Genomic DNA, 15,838 nt, shown 5'->3' on the forward strand with positions numbered 1-15,838 from the left:
TAAGAGGGATCTGCCCTAACTGTGGGTTCCAGCTCCACTCAGCTAATTTTTTTTTAATCTTTTATTTAATGAATATAAATTTCCAAAGTACGACTCATGTGTTACAATGGCTTCCCCCCCCATACCGTCCCTCCCACCCACAACCCTCCCCTTTCCCACTCCCTCTCCCCTTCCATTCACATCAAGATTCATTTTCGATTATCTTAATATACAGAAGATCAGCTTAGTATACCTTAAGTAAGGATTTCAACAGTTTGCTCCCACACAGAAACATAAAGTGAAAAATAATAGATGATTTTTTTTAAATGATGATGAAATCAGATCAGACCTATTGTCATGTTTAATCCCAGTGAGAGTCAAGTTGGGAATTGATAATTTCTTTCTTTTTTTTTTTTTTTTTTTTTACAGAAGATCAGTTTAGTGTACATTAAGTAAAGATTTCAGTCGTTTGCACCCCCATAGAAACACAAAGTGAAATATACTGTTTGAGTACTCGTTATAGCATTAAGCCTCAGTGTACAGCACATTAAGGACAGAGATCCTACATGAGGAGTAAGTGCCCAGTGACTCCTGTTGTTGACTTTACCAGTTGACACTCCTGTTTATGGCATCAGTAATCTCCCTATGCACCAGTTATGAGTTTCCAAGGCTATGGAAGCCCCTTGAGTTCTCCGACTCTTATCTTGTTTAGACACGGTCATAGTCAAAGTGGAGGTTCTCTCCTCCCTTCAGAGAAAGGCACCTCCCTCTTTGAAGACCTGTTCTTTCCACTGGGATCTCACTCACTGAGATCTTTTTGCCAGAGTGTCTTGGCTTTCCATGCCTGAAATACTCTCATGGGCTTTTCAGCCAGATCCGAGTGCCTTTAGGGCTGATTCTGAGGCCAGAGTGCTATTTAGGACATCCGCCATTCTATGAGTCTGCTGAGTATCTCACTTCCCATGTTGGATCACTCTCCCCTTTATTTATTCTATTGGTTGGTGTTACACTCAGCTAATTTTTGCAGGTTGCAGGCATTTGGGGAGTGGTCCAGTGGTCTCTCTCTCCCTCTCCTTCTCCAGTAAATTTCTTGAAAGAACAACAGCATCATAGACAATAAGGCAACAATTCTGTCTGATACTCTCTCCACCTCAGTTCCAATGCCAGGAACACCACTGGATTCTGAGGATCAGTGCACAATGGTAACAGCAGTAATGCCCGGTGGATGGCTATGCAGTGCTATGAGCTGTCCTGGGCCTTCACTGAACAGTTTCTGAACTTTATTCCATTAAACATTGCAACCACTTCCTGAGATAGTTATTCCATTTTGAACTAAGAAAATAACCTACGTCCATACCGTTACTAGCTGTGGGAGTACTTGAACCCAGAGCTTCTAAGTGGTGAGGCTGGCTGTGGACTGGTTAGGCTCTGCGGCTCCATCCGATGGACATTCCAGAGGAAACCCCAGGGCTGCTTCTCAGAAGCTCCTGTACAGGACAACCTTTCCCATCACTGCACCATTTTCCTTGTGGGAAACTTCACCTTCTCTCTTCCAGCTCTGATTCTGAGAACTTTGGTCTCACAGAACTTTGATCAAAGAGAATTCTTGGCAGCTTGTAGCCACTTCTGCTGAACTGCACTTGCTGCACCACTTAGGAAAACACAGTTGATATGAATGTGCGGAGTCTCCCAAAGATCAAGCCAGAAAACTCCATTTTCTTGCATCTGCTTATATTCTTCTCCCTGTAAATCAGCCATCACCTGGCCTAGAGCAGAGTTTACCAGCTGCCCGGTGAGTGAAGCTCTAAGCCAAACCATACAATTAGTTGAGTTTTACCTATCAGCCAGATATACAAGGATAAGCCAGATGGAAGTGTGTTGAATAAATGGTCTTTTATTGTCCCTGGCTGGACCACAAATGAAACACATTTTCTATTCTCTTCCCCCATTCTTTCAGGGAATTAGGTAAACTAGCTGCTAGTTCCCCATTAGGTTAAAATGACCAAAACTGGGTATTATCAACTTTGAAAATCAAGCCTTGAATGTTTAATGCACTTATAATGACAAAAAATACGTTATTGTCAATGCACTCATTTTATTCCCAATTACCAATTTTGTCAAGGTCTTCCACTCCAACAGACAGCTCTCATTTTACCCAGCTCTTGCCAATGCTACATGTTAGAAGTTTATTAATTAAAAGCTGGAAGTCAAATTATAAACTTGGCATGTTGAATAAATCAGAAAGTTTCCATTAATTTTTACACTTTTTGGAAGAAAATTAAATTTTTAAAGGCTTAAATTGATTAACAGATTTAGGTAATAGGATAGAAAAGTGATTGTACCCTGAAGGCCCCAGACACCACTTTTTAAATATTAACAAACTTTCAAGCTATGAGTAAGTATAAAGTAATTTGATTTGAGATAATCAATATTGAGCTTTCACAAAATAAGCAGGGTTCAATCAAAGTAAAACTCTCAAAACTTGCTCTACTATTCTCAAAAAATTACCATTAATACTAAGTGGTTTGAGTACTTTCAATCTTTGTGCTTAAATCACATTTTTTCTGGTATTATGGTCACTTTTTGCTATCTAGGCATCTAAAGCAAAGGCGGCCATGCACTGCTTTGTAGTCAGGGCAATATTCTCTTTGGCACTGCCCCTGAGTTCCTTCACGGCCTCCAAGCTCACCTTGCCCACTCCTGTGGGACCAGGCTGCTGTCACATACACACACACACACACACACACACACGGCAGGTGCAGGCCCCTCCTGCTGGCTCCTGCCTGCTGACTTGCTCCTCGTTCTTAATCTCTCTGCCGTTCTTCAACTCCAGCTAAACTTCCCAAGTTCACTAACTCACAATGTCTTGTGCTCCCATAGTACCCTGAGCATCCTTTTATCACTCAGCTTCCCATTTCTGTGACTTTCCCAGTGGGGTATCAGCTGATTTCCAAGCCAAGCTTGGCCACTCCGTCTCTTTTCATGAGAATCTGGAATCAGGACATGGTTGTTCCAGTTTTTCCTCTTTTAAAGACTCAACCTGAAAGGCATGCAAAGCTGGAGGGAGGCAACTCTGCACCAAACTAGGGAGAGAAAGGGGGGAGGGGGTGAAGATCCATGGACAAGCAGTGAAGAAGAAGCCACAATCCCCAAAAAGGTGAAAATTAAATCAATGTGACCTTACCACTTCCTGCATCGGAAGAAACGATCGCACACCTACCCCTGGGCTCTGTGGGACTCTCACCTCTACTCCCAATGAAGTCCCTGTTTCTGGTTAAACAGTTTTGGAAGTGCTTCAGCTATCTAGTAATAACACGATCCCTGAGCCACAAATCTGCAGTATGTGACGACTGTACGTCTGTCAGCTCAGTGAATCTACGTCTGTCTCGCAATGCACTAGCTCAGAAGGAGCTCCCAACACCCAGCCTAACACCGAACTTTTCACCTGCGGCTGGAAGCAGATGATTTGTTAAAGGGAAAAGTGGAGCAGCTTTGTAACAATTCTGGTGCAGAAGCAATTTAAAACGTGTTCAGTTGGCACCGCGTCTAAGACGGGAAAACGGAGACTCAAGGAAGTGAAATACCCGGCCCAGGTCAACAACAGCGGAATCCTAACAGAGCCCCGGGGTTTCCCACCAGACAAACCCTCGCCTCTCCTACCTGACATGCTTGCTCATATCTGTGCTCAACCACAGCTGGGGAAACGGCTACAATGGGAAGCCAGGAAGAGGTTCTACATCCTGCACGTTGTTTGTTTGCTTGTTTGTTTTCAAAAGCAGCAGTGGAGGTCAGGGATAAGCATGCAGATCTTTAAGACCTTCTGGCTCTTGGTCACTGGCTGGGGAACAGCTGAGCCTTCTGCTTAAGGAACGACCAGCAGGGCTCTCAGCCTCGCTCTTGTCAAATGTCCGCTCACTCTCTCGAGTTGTAAAATAAGTGATTTAAGGAAGAATCACTGGAGAGAAACAAACTTTATTGGGGATAAAATTCTGTGTAAATGCTTTAATTACCATTATCAAATTATACAACCTTTCTCAACCAAAAATATAGATGCTTCCCCTACTTGTAGCACAGGTCATAATTCTTTATGCAATCACAGGTAAAAGCTACTTAAAGCTAAATACGAGTGTAAAGGAGAAACTATGATAAAGGCCTAACTATCAGTATACAAAGCTCTATCATTTGATAACCAAAATGCATTGATTACTCATTAGGATCAAACAATGCCCAGCACTCAGCCTCAACACGAGCACTATTCCTCTCACCCAACTCTGGAGCGTAGTTTGAGTTGGTTTTATTTCTTGATCAAATTATAATAAAGTAATTACCTCCACCCTCAAGAAATCCATCCAGATTGATGTTCTATTTAAATACTTCACCAATACTTTTAGAGGTTAAATCTTTAATGTGGGTCTTCCCATGGTGACCACTGCTTAGAATGAATTCAAAATCAACGCACATTTTCTAGCTCATATATAAATAAAGACGACTATGGCTTCCATCACAGAGCAGTACTATCGTAAAGTCTGTGCACAAAAAGCCAGCTTTTGACACGAAACGGTTCATCCATCTAAACACTGGTAAACTATCTCTTTATTGCTTACATTTCAACTTAATGAGATGTTTACTTAACCACTGCTGTTTTATTCAGCAGAGGCCTTAAATATGTCAAAAAGGAGATCTTTTTAAATTCGGTTAGTCACAGAAGAAGCAAGTAAACACACAGAGGTCTGTTCAATCAAGTTTCATGCTTTCAATAAGCAATGCCTTCTACCAGGATTTAGTGTTCGGGGCATTCTACATATATGCGACACATCAACCAACTTACACCACGCCCCCAGGATATTCTTTTTCTTATCCATGTCCTTACACTCTGTTTTTTGCTCCCTTACAAATGCTGCAGCTTCACAGAGAGCAACTAGCTTGTATCACAAACATGCCAGGCTCAATGATAGCATTTTTCCTATTTCACCCATGAGAAAGAGAGGACAACTGCAGAAAGCAGTTAGTCCTCAACAATAATTCTTCAACCTTGATTTGGTAAAAAACAAACATCAGGAAATCCTAGCAGCACAACGTAGTAGCAGCCTCTACAGGCCAAGTTGTCTTCAGCCTGTTCATGTATTATCTCATTTATTTTGCACAACAACTCAAGGTGTAGATGCTAGTATCTTCAGCCTTGTACTCGTGAAGAACTGAAGGCATTGAGAGCTGGAAAATTAGAGTTTCACAAATTCACTCTCAACTGTACCCCTGGTGAATGGGGGTGCACAGGAGGAACCAGACACTCTGCTTGAATGAGTGCATGGTTTTAGCCACTACACTGCCTTCTTGACAGGCTTTTTTGAGAAGTGTTAAAAAAAAAAGGTGGGCCGGCACCATGGCTCACTAGGCTAATCCTCCACCTAGCGGCGCCGGCACACCGGGTTCTAGTCCTGGTCGGGGCAGCGGATTCTGTCCCGGTTGCCCCTCTTCCAGGCCAGCTCTCTGCTGTGGCCAGGGAGTGCAGTGGAGGATGGCCCAAGTGCTTGGGCCCTGCACCCCATGGGAGGCCAGGAGAAGTACCTGGCTCCTGCCTTCGGATCAGCGCGGTACGCCAGCCGCAGTGCACCAGCCGTGGCGGCCATTGGAGGGTGAACCAACGGCAAAGGAAGACTTTTCTCTCTGTCTCTCTCTCACTGTCCACTCTGCCTGTCAAAAAAAAAAAAAAAAAACTAAAAAAAAGGTGAATATGTGTTTGTGTGTGTGTGTGTGTGTGTGTGTAAATTGATTTGCATAGTTCCTGAACTTATCAAGTATCCAAACCAGGTTAGACTTGGCAGTCACCGTGATGGTTAGTAGGTTGATTAGCAAGACTGAATCACAATGCCTGTAACTAGATCATAAAATAACTTTCCTATTTTTTTTTTTTTGACAGGCAGAGTGGACAGTGAGAGAGAGAGACAGAGAGAAAGGTCTTCCTTTGCCATTGGTTCACCCTCCAATGGCCGCTGCGGCCAGCGCACCGCGCTGATCCGATGGCAGGAGCCAGGAGCCAGGTGCTTTTCCTGGTCTCCCATGGGGTGCAGGGCCCAAGCACTTGGGCCATCCTCCACTGCACTCCCTGGCCACAGCAGGGAGCTGGCCTGGAAGAGGGGCAACCGGGACAGAATCTGGCGCCCTGACGGGGACTAGAACTCGGTGTGCCGGCGCCGCTAGGCAGAGGATTAGCCTAGTGAGCCGCGGCGCCAGCCCTAACTTTACTATTTTTAACTTTTTATATCTACAATCTCATTTTTTCTGCTTTCAAAAAAAAACCCTAGCTCTCCAAATTGTTAGTGACTTTTTTTATTGTTTCATATCTATCTAGCATTCTGTCATACATATATTGCAAAACTTATCAATGTTTCCAAGTATATTACACATTGATTTTCAGGAAAAATGTTTTTCCAAAATTGCATTTATTTATTTGAAGAGGAGAGTTACAGAGAAGAAACAGAGATGGAGAGAGCTCTCCCACCTGTTGGTTCACTCCCCAGATGGCCAGGACTGGTCCAGGCTGAAGCCAGGACACCAACTCAGGCCCCCAAATATCAGGGCTTTTAACCAACTGAGTTGGGACTACAAGGATTTACTGCCCAATATAGAATAATGTTCTCATGCAAGAAATACCAATACATCTGAGCTTTTACAACGTGAAGATGAACTTAGATTGATTTTATTGCAATCATAACCTTTCAGCAGGCTATGTTTAAAAAGAAGCAAGGAAGGAACAAGACAGAGCAAACTATGAAGCACAGAGCTACTAACCAGCAGGTTGCAAAACAATGGAAAGATGTGATCCTGAAACCACCGTCCTCAGCCAAAGACTGGGAATCACATCCATTGACTGTTGAGCTGATGGGAAAGCTTGCAGCCGGAATATTCTACCAAAGAACAGTTCCGCCAGCGCCTGACTTGCCTGCCAACCAGAAATGCCCACACCCCAGTAGTGTCTCTCAGTACGCACTCCTAAACACACATGAGGAAGGAGACGCCTACCTCTGATTAGTTTCAACTGGGACAGGAAAGAAGTCACAGCCTCCATGACTGAAATTCGCGTGTGTGATGAAAAACTGCCAAGCACCAGCGCCCAGCCGGCAGGAAGCAAAAGGAACCAAGGGTAGCAGGAGGCAGAACTTCTACCAGGTGCTCTCCGCGAATTAAAGAAATGTTGTCTCCTTAGCAAGCGATCTATTTGGAAGAGGCGTTTAGTGCTAATTTCTGGACGAAGCCAAGAAGCATTTTAATGAAATGAACCATTCTAGTGTTGAGTTCAGTTCAGGTACCACGAACATGGAACATAACCCTGGGGACTTTACTGGAAGGAATAATGGCAATCTCTCCCGCAGAGATGTAATGGCGCATCCTCTGCAATTCAGTACGACAACACGGGTAAATCAACCAACTCAAAGAGCAGTTGGCGGCGGGAAACTTTAAGGACAAACTCTGTTCACTAATGACAATTCCCAAAGGACAGTGACATGTAACTGAGAGGACCAGCAAAACCAGCCTAATGTTATCTCCTTTTAAAATTCCCTAAAGGGTCCCATCATGTCTGTTTCTCCTAGGAAAAAAATAGCTCTTCTGGGCACCTTCCTAGTTACATTTCCTTCCTTTCTTAAGGGCATTTGTCTGCATCGTAATCACCCAACTGCCCCTCCAGTGTGCTAACATGCACTAAAAATGTCTCTACTCCTGGGTACTAAGTGTTAACAACATCTGTGCACTGTTTATAATGTTTAACAACTTAAAAAATTTCACAAACCATGCAAAAGTGTTTTTATTCAGTTGGATAAAAATTGGGAAATTTGCTACAAACATCTGAATCAACGCAGTCAAATGAAAGGACGTATTATAAAGGTGTTTTGTTTTTATATAAAGTGGTAAGCTATTTTAAAGCAGCTGGTTACAATGAAACCCAAAGGGGCCGAAGTTCCTCTGGGAAGAAGCAGCGCACATCACCTTTTCTCACTCCGCACACACTGGGAAGGAGAGACAGCTACCACTGCCAGAAAGCTAAGGGGAAACAGGCGCAATGTTACACATTCTTCACCTCTGAGTGGGGACCGGCCTGTGAATTCGGAATCTCTGAGAGACCCAGATTCAGGAGAGTCTGTGCTCATTCATACAGGGATGGTACCGGGACATCCCCAGGAGTGGGCAGGCAGAGATGGTACCCGAACAGCCCCAGGAGTGGGCAGAGATGGTGCCGGGACATCTCCAGAAGTGGACAGAGATGGTGCTGGGACATCTCCAGGAGTGGACAGAGATGGTACCGGGACATCTCCAGGAGTGGGCAGAGATGGTATCTGGAACATCCCCAGGAGTGGACAGAGATGGTGCCCGGACATCCCCAGGAGTGGGCAGAGATGGTACCCAAACAGCCCCAGGAGTGGACAAGATGGTGCCGGGACATCTCCAGGAGTGGGCAGAGATGGTATCTGGAACATCCCCAGGAGTGGACAGAGATGGTGCCCGGACATCCCCAGGAGTGGGCAGAGATGGTGCCGGGACATCTCCAGAAGTGGACAGAGATGGTGCTGGGACATCTCCAGGAGTGGACAGAGATGGTACCGGGACATCTCCAGGAGTGGGCAGAGATGGTATCTGGAACATCCCCAGGAGTGGACAGAGATGGTGCCCGGACATCCCCAGGAGTGGGCAGAGATGGTACCCAAACAGCCCCAGGAGTGGACAGAGATGGTGCCGGGACACCTCCAGAAGTAGACAGAGATGGTGCCGGGACATCTCCAGGGGTGGACAGAGATGGTACCGGGACATCTCCAGGAGTGGACAGAGATGGTGCCGGGACACCTCCAGGAGTGGACAGAGATGGTGCCAAGACATCTCCAGGAGTGGACAGAGATGGTGCCGGGACATCCCCAGGAGTGGACAGAGATGGTGCCGGGACATCCCCAGGAGTGGGCAGACAGAGATGGTGCCGGGACATCCCCAGGAGTGGACAGAGATGGTGCCGGGACATCCCCAGAAGTGGGCAGACAGAGATGGTACCGGGACATCCCCAGAAGTGGACAGAGATGGTACCCGGAACATCCCCAGGAGTGGGACACCGGCACTACATCTCATCTTCTATGCTGCAGCATCTGTGAGACTCCAGAAGTGGGACAAGAAACCCTCCTGCCCCTGCTCAGACAAAGCTATGCACAGTGAAGGCAGGGCTCTCAGCAAAGGCCACCTGAGGCTGAGGGAGGAGGCAATATTACCCGAGCCCAGGATTCTGAACTACACAAAAGGGCTGGTCACTGTGGTACAGTGCGTTAACCAGCAGCCTGGGATGCTGGCATCCCACATCCCACATCAGAGCACCAGTTCATGTTCCAGCCACTCTGCTTTCAATCCAGCTCCCTGCTAATGCACCTGCGTAAGCAGCGGCAGATGGCCCAGACACTTAAGCCCCTGCCATCCACTTGGGAGACCCAGATGGAGCTCCTGGCTCCTGGTGTCAGCCTGGCCTGGTCCTGCTGTTGCTGTTATTTGGAGAGTGAACCATCTGGTTGGAAGATTTCTTTCTCGCTCTGTCTCTTCCTCTCTCTGTCACTTTATCTTTCAAATAAATAAAATATTTTTTTAAAAATATAAACTACAGAGAAAAAAAAGTGGTGGGACACTTGTTCTCACTCAAGAGCTACCTTCAAAAGATCCTTGTTCATAGACAGTCACTGTGCTATATGCAGGGGGAGGGAATGATGCGATGAGGGCAGGAGTCTGAAGCACTAAGAAACCCACTGGCAAATAGAGAGGAACAAGACCTCCCTAATACTGAGTAAACAGAGGAAACAAGAAACCCCTCGCCACAGCCCTCATCACAAGTCTCCACCAAGAAAACAAGCAGAAGCAATCTACTGCCTGGAGAGGAACAAGACCTTGGGGAAAACCATCCACACAGCTCAGGCATGGAGGACCTGCTGATAGCCGGGGGCAGGACTGGAACACGGAGCAGAGTCCCATGGTAACGGGCACCTTGGCTAAGCACAATGCAGCACCAGGACCTGCTGGAGGCCTCTGCAGACAGGTGCACCGTGGGTATCCACAGCACCAAGTACAGCCACCCAGCCCAGCTGCCGCCCACCACGTAGAGCCTAGAAGCCAGCAGGCCACCATTTCACCTGTAAACAGTATTTTAATCAGCTTTACTGCTCTTCTACACAAAAGAAGACTCAAGGAAAACCTCTTTTTAAAAAAGATAAAAAGATAAAGTGGAATAACAAAGTGGTCAAAAGAATCAGACCCAGAAATGACTCAGCTGTTGGAACTATGAGACACAGGGCTGTCAAATCACTCTCATGACAGTGATGTGGGCTTTTGTGAGTCAAGGGGACCACATGTATTCACAACTGAGAAATTTCAGCAAAGAGATGGAAACTCCGAATGAGAAGCCAATATGGGGTGGGCGTTTAGCCTAACGGTTAAGACACTGGTTGGGATGCTGTGTCCCATACCAGAGCTCTGAACTTGACGCTCACATCCAGCTCTGAATTCCACTCCCTGCCACTGCAGACCTGGGGAGACAGTGAGTGATGCTTCAAGCAGTCGGGTTTCTCACCCACAAGGGAGACCTGGATTGAATTCCTGGGCCGCTGCTTCCTTATACCCATTCCCCATTGGTTGTGGGCATTTGGGACGTGAACTATTAGATGCAGCTCTTTTTTTTTCCCTGTCCCTTTGCCTCTTAAGTTTTAAAAGTATATACATTTCTGCAAGCAAACAGAAATTTTAGAACAGTATCGTGTGTGTGTGTGTGTGTGTGGGTGTGGGTGTATGTGTGTGTAAGAGGTCACTACAGACTTTACTTCTCAACATACGTTGTACCACACTCAAGACATGTTTGTAAGCAATGTTACCAGCCGTTTAGTCCACCCTGACAGAGCTGAAGTTACTGGGAATGTGACCATGCCAATACACTTTTCTCTTACGGTATCTGAAGAAAACAGGGTACCTTATAAAGACTATTTACGATTAAGAAACAAAAAGAAGACCGCAGAAGCCAAGTCAGGACGGTAAGCTGAATGCCTAATGATTTCTCATGGGAACTCACACAAAATTCCCTGGTTTGTGGAACAAATGAGCAGAATCATCGTCAAGGTGGGGACGCGGGTGAAGCTCTCCCACATGTTTTTCTGTGAAAGCCTTGCCTAGGTTTCTCAAAACAGTCTCAAAAGAAAAAAAAAAGAGCAGATGTTATCACTCCTTCATCCTCTAGAAAGTCAACAAGCAAAATGCCAAAATCAGTGCTGTGACCTAGAGATCCACTCTGCTTTTGCTGGGCCAATGCCACCTCTGGGCAACCACTGCTCTGAGTGCGCTTTGTCTTCAGGATCACAGCGGTCAAGCCCTGTTTCACCTCCTGCTCCCGCTCCTTCAAGAAATGCTTCAGGATCTCGATCTACTTGTTTTAAATTTCCACTCGGAAGCGAGCATTTAGCCTAGCATCTAAGACGCCCCTATCTCGCATCCCAGTCCATGAATGCAACACCTAATTCCAACTCCCGATTCTAGTTTCCTGCCAGTGCAGACCCTGGGAGGCTGTGGTCATAGCTCAAGAAATTGGGCTCCTGCCACCCAGATGGAAGACTGAACTGAGTCCCGAGTTCCAGGCTCTGGCCTGGCCCAGTCATAGCCATCACAGACATCTGGGAAGTAAACCAGTGGATGGGAGTGTTTCTCTCTCTCTCTGATAAATATTTCTTTTTAAAGGAAGATTTCTCCAGGCAAATAGAATCTGTGAAACATTTTCCCTATGCCTATATCTTTCTCATTAGAGTTTAAGAGACCAATTGTATCACCGACTACGAGGGAAAACACACCACACCTGGGCAAGGTACAGGCAGTCAGTGTGGTGCAGCAGAAGAGGGGAGGTAGGGTGAGGTCTGTGTTCAGGGAGACCAGGCACAAATCCAAACCCCAGCATGGTCCCCTCCTAGCGGTGTGACCTTAGCCAGCTGACTTACCTCTGCTGTGGGAGGCAAAGAGCAGCACTGAAAACCGCAGCCTCTGGGCCCTGCCAGCCAACACTTGAACTCTGGCTCTGCTGCCCTGGCTGCGCGACCTTGAAGAAGTTATTTAACTTCATGTGCATGTGCCTCGGCCTCCTTAACTGTAAAACAGGAATTCTATCTACTTCATAATGTCGTTTGAAGATTAAATGACTCCAATTCTTCTGAGTGTTAAAAATAACTACCTGACAAGTCAAAAGTACCATGTAAGTGTTTACTTCTTCTATCAAATAAAAAGGGCTTCTGTTACACCACATTTGTAACAATTCAATAAGAATTTGGGGAAGATGGTGTATCAAACAGTTAATAGCATAGACACTGTGAATTTGTGATTAAGTGTGTTCCAAGTTCAGCTCTTACACTCAGAAGCCCAGTCACTTAGATTCCCTGTCTGTGAAATCGAGATGATAATATTATGTTTATGACCTTTTAAAATACTATGAGAATGAGTACAGTACCTAATCCATAATAAGTGAGCAGCAAATGCTGGCTAATACCGGACTGTATGTCCATGCACCTAAGATACTGCTGGACATGTGGTGCACAGGCAGTGACCGTGTTATGCTTACTGCAAACTGGGATCTCACCACGGGCTAAATATTTTCCGATCTGTAAGAGTTGTTTGCAATGTAATTCCCAGATGGTGCCATGAATCTATTTGCACACATATTTTTTTAAAGAAGAGGATGGTTGACTTTCTGAAGGCCTGAGTCACCATCATGATTCATTCAGCTTCACTGAAGATTGAAGGGACGTTGTCATAGAACTAGGAACACACTGAAGGACTATTCTGTGTGTCCTCAGACAGGCAACAGCGCAGTGGGAGACTCTGACAATTCAACAGCAAAAGCAGTAACGAAGCCACAGTACTACAACAAGCATGGGGCACAGAGAGGTCTTTGACATACTGATTCCATTTCCTTTGGATATTTACCTAGAGCGTTGCTGGTCCATATGGTAGTTTTATTTTTAATGTTTTTGAGCCAACTCAATATTGATTTTTATGATTCTACCAATTTACATTAGTAGAGTTTCACAATGGCTAAAGTATGAAATCCACCCAAGTGTCCACCAAAAGATGATGGACAACACTTCTCACAGCAGTGAGAGCCCTGGTTTGCTACCACCAGTACTGCAATCCAAGGGTTTAATCCACAGATGCGGTTCTGACCCTTGTCAATCCCATCAATTTAGTTGTAGGTACCTGTGAGATACTGGGCAGGAACCATCGCACAGGTGACTGTAGCAAGATGTTGTGGCGCCAGTATGGAGGCTTTGAGTCTGTGATTCACACGGAAGACTTTGCTCAAAATGCAGGCACAGTCAGCCCCGGCAGTGCTGCAGACCAAGGGCTAAAAGGCGCATTGCTCACTGGTGCAGCGAAGTTCAAGGCATTTTTGAGGTTTGGGTCATGAATAGCCTGTGGCTGTCATTAGAATCATAGCAATACTTGCAGTGGAGGGGAAGACCAAGACCAAGGGACCAAAATGGATCCATGATTGGAAAAGTCTAGAGGTCAAAAGGAAATGATAATGGGGCTACAGATGGAGAGGGTGGGGCAGAGCCTCACTTTTTTTGTTTGTTTTTGACAGGCAGAGTTAGATGGCGAGAGAGAGAGAGAGAGAAAGGTCTTCCTTCCGTTGGTTCACCCCCCAGGCCACTATGGCCAGCTGCCAGGAGCCAAGTGCTTCCTCCTGGTCTCCCATGCGGGTGCAGGTGCCCAAGCACTTGAGCCATCCTCCACTGCCTTGAACCGGCGCCCCAACCGGGACTAGAACCTGGGGTGCCAGCGCAGCAGGAGGAGGATTAGCCCAGTGAGCCCCAGCACCAGCCCAAGAGCCTCACTTTAAATTAAAGGGGACTCCAACGTTCACCGGAAGATTGAGCATGGTTGAGAAAAATAAGAAACCACACCCTAATTATTTAACTGTTAATTTATTTTACTTGTGTTCAACCTCATTGCAAAATAATAATCGAGGCAAGGATTATTGTCTACTACATTGGTTTATATGTAATGTACTTTGTTCTATTTTGTGATTACTGCCAGGTTAAATATATTTCTAAATTTTGGCCAAATAAAATCATTCAAACATATTAATAAGCTCAACAAAAAAGATGATGGCTAAAGGAAATGTGATAGACATACTCAATGGAATACTATTCACTAATTCAAGGGATGTGTAACAGCACCCCCTTATCCATGGGGGCTATGTTCCAAGATCCCTCGTGGATGCCTGTAGCTTGTGAACACTATGGTACATCCTACACATACATGGACGTGCCTATGACAAAACTTAGCTTATAAATTGGGCACAGGGAGAGATTAATAAAGGAAGAGTAAAATGATAGAACTCCAACGATATGCTGTAACAAAGTTTTGTGACTGTGGACTCTCTCTGGAAAGATCACAATATTACTGTTTGGGGATGGTGACCACCAGTAAGCAAAACCACAGAGGCTAAAATTACAGACAAAGGGGAATCCCTGTGTTGAACAATTGAACATATTCTTGAAAAAGGCGAAGAGAAAGGATTTCAACTGCTCTCACCACACACATGCAAAATAAGTATGTCAAGTCATTTATATGTTAGGTGGCTTGATTTAACTATTTCACATGGTACACAGATTTCAAAATAACATGATAAGTCTACACAATCAAAAAAACCAAATCAACGGGAGGGTTTTCCACAATGACAAAGGGATTAATTCATCCAGAGGGCGGAACAATCCTCAACTGATCAAACTGCAAAGTTCAAATAAACAGAACAAACGATGCTGCAGCAGAATTGCTGGCTGGTTTGGTTTGTGCCAGCGAGAAAATGCTAGGGAAAAGTTACTGCTCCCCTGGCCTTCCAACCCACCTCCCTCCCTCACCCAGCTAAGTCATCCCAGTTGCAGCACAGCCACCCATCGTAAGGTCTGTAACTGAAGGACGCAGTGTTTCTACGTCCCAAGAAAACAGAAATTTTCATAGCGATGCATGTCCCAAGCCATCTGTAAGCAAAGGAGTTTCATATGAAAATGCACGCCAGCAATGAGGAGAAAGGGGCATGGCACATTGAGCAGTTGGGGGAGAGCCACGATTGCCAACACCCCGAAACTCCATCCACCTTCAGGACAGTCTGAGCTCTCTGTGAACGCTCCACACCGACTCACGAGGCTTACACTCGGATCAGGAGACTCTGAACACAAATCCACCAACACCACGTGAACTGGGAGTTTCTTAGAGACAAGGTAATCAGCTTCACACCGTGTTCATCCTGTTAGGGCCTTCTGAATGAAGTCAAGAAAGATCCATAAGCCCTCAGTCAACAAAGGAAGGTTGTAAAATGGGGACGGAGAAACAACAGCTGAACAACTGCCTTCGGGAGAACACGCTACCATTTACTGACGACGCTGACTCAGCCGCAGCATTTTCTCTGTCACCTGCAAACCTCACTGCCTTAGAGTCCCAAGTCTCTCTGGTAGCTGGTGATGCCCCTCATGAGAAGGAGGCCAAACACTGCTGGCCTCTCCTACAACACAGCTGCGTACCTTCAAAAAGGTCAAGGAGAACACATGGTAGGAAAAAAGCTATCCATGGATTTACAGAACTGTTTGCACCACAATAAGCTTATTTTTAAATCCTATTTCTCCCTAGAATTCGCAGAATACAAATATATAGAATAAAACTTTATGATGCCACTTTGGGAAATTAAACAATATAAGGATAATCCTTAGACTATTTTATACTGTGGGGGAAAGAATCAAGTACAAAGTCTATAAAAATACATAAAAATGACACTCAGTTACTGATTCCAACAGTGTCGGTCAAAAGATTCGTA

This window comes from Oryctolagus cuniculus, chromosome 9 (genome assembly GCF_051225735.1).
Source record: "Oryctolagus cuniculus isolate XC-2025 breed Fujian yellow rabbit chromosome 9, ASM5122573v1, whole genome shotgun sequence".
In the NCBI taxonomy this organism is placed as follows: domain Eukaryota; kingdom Metazoa; phylum Chordata; class Mammalia; order Lagomorpha; family Leporidae; genus Oryctolagus; species Oryctolagus cuniculus.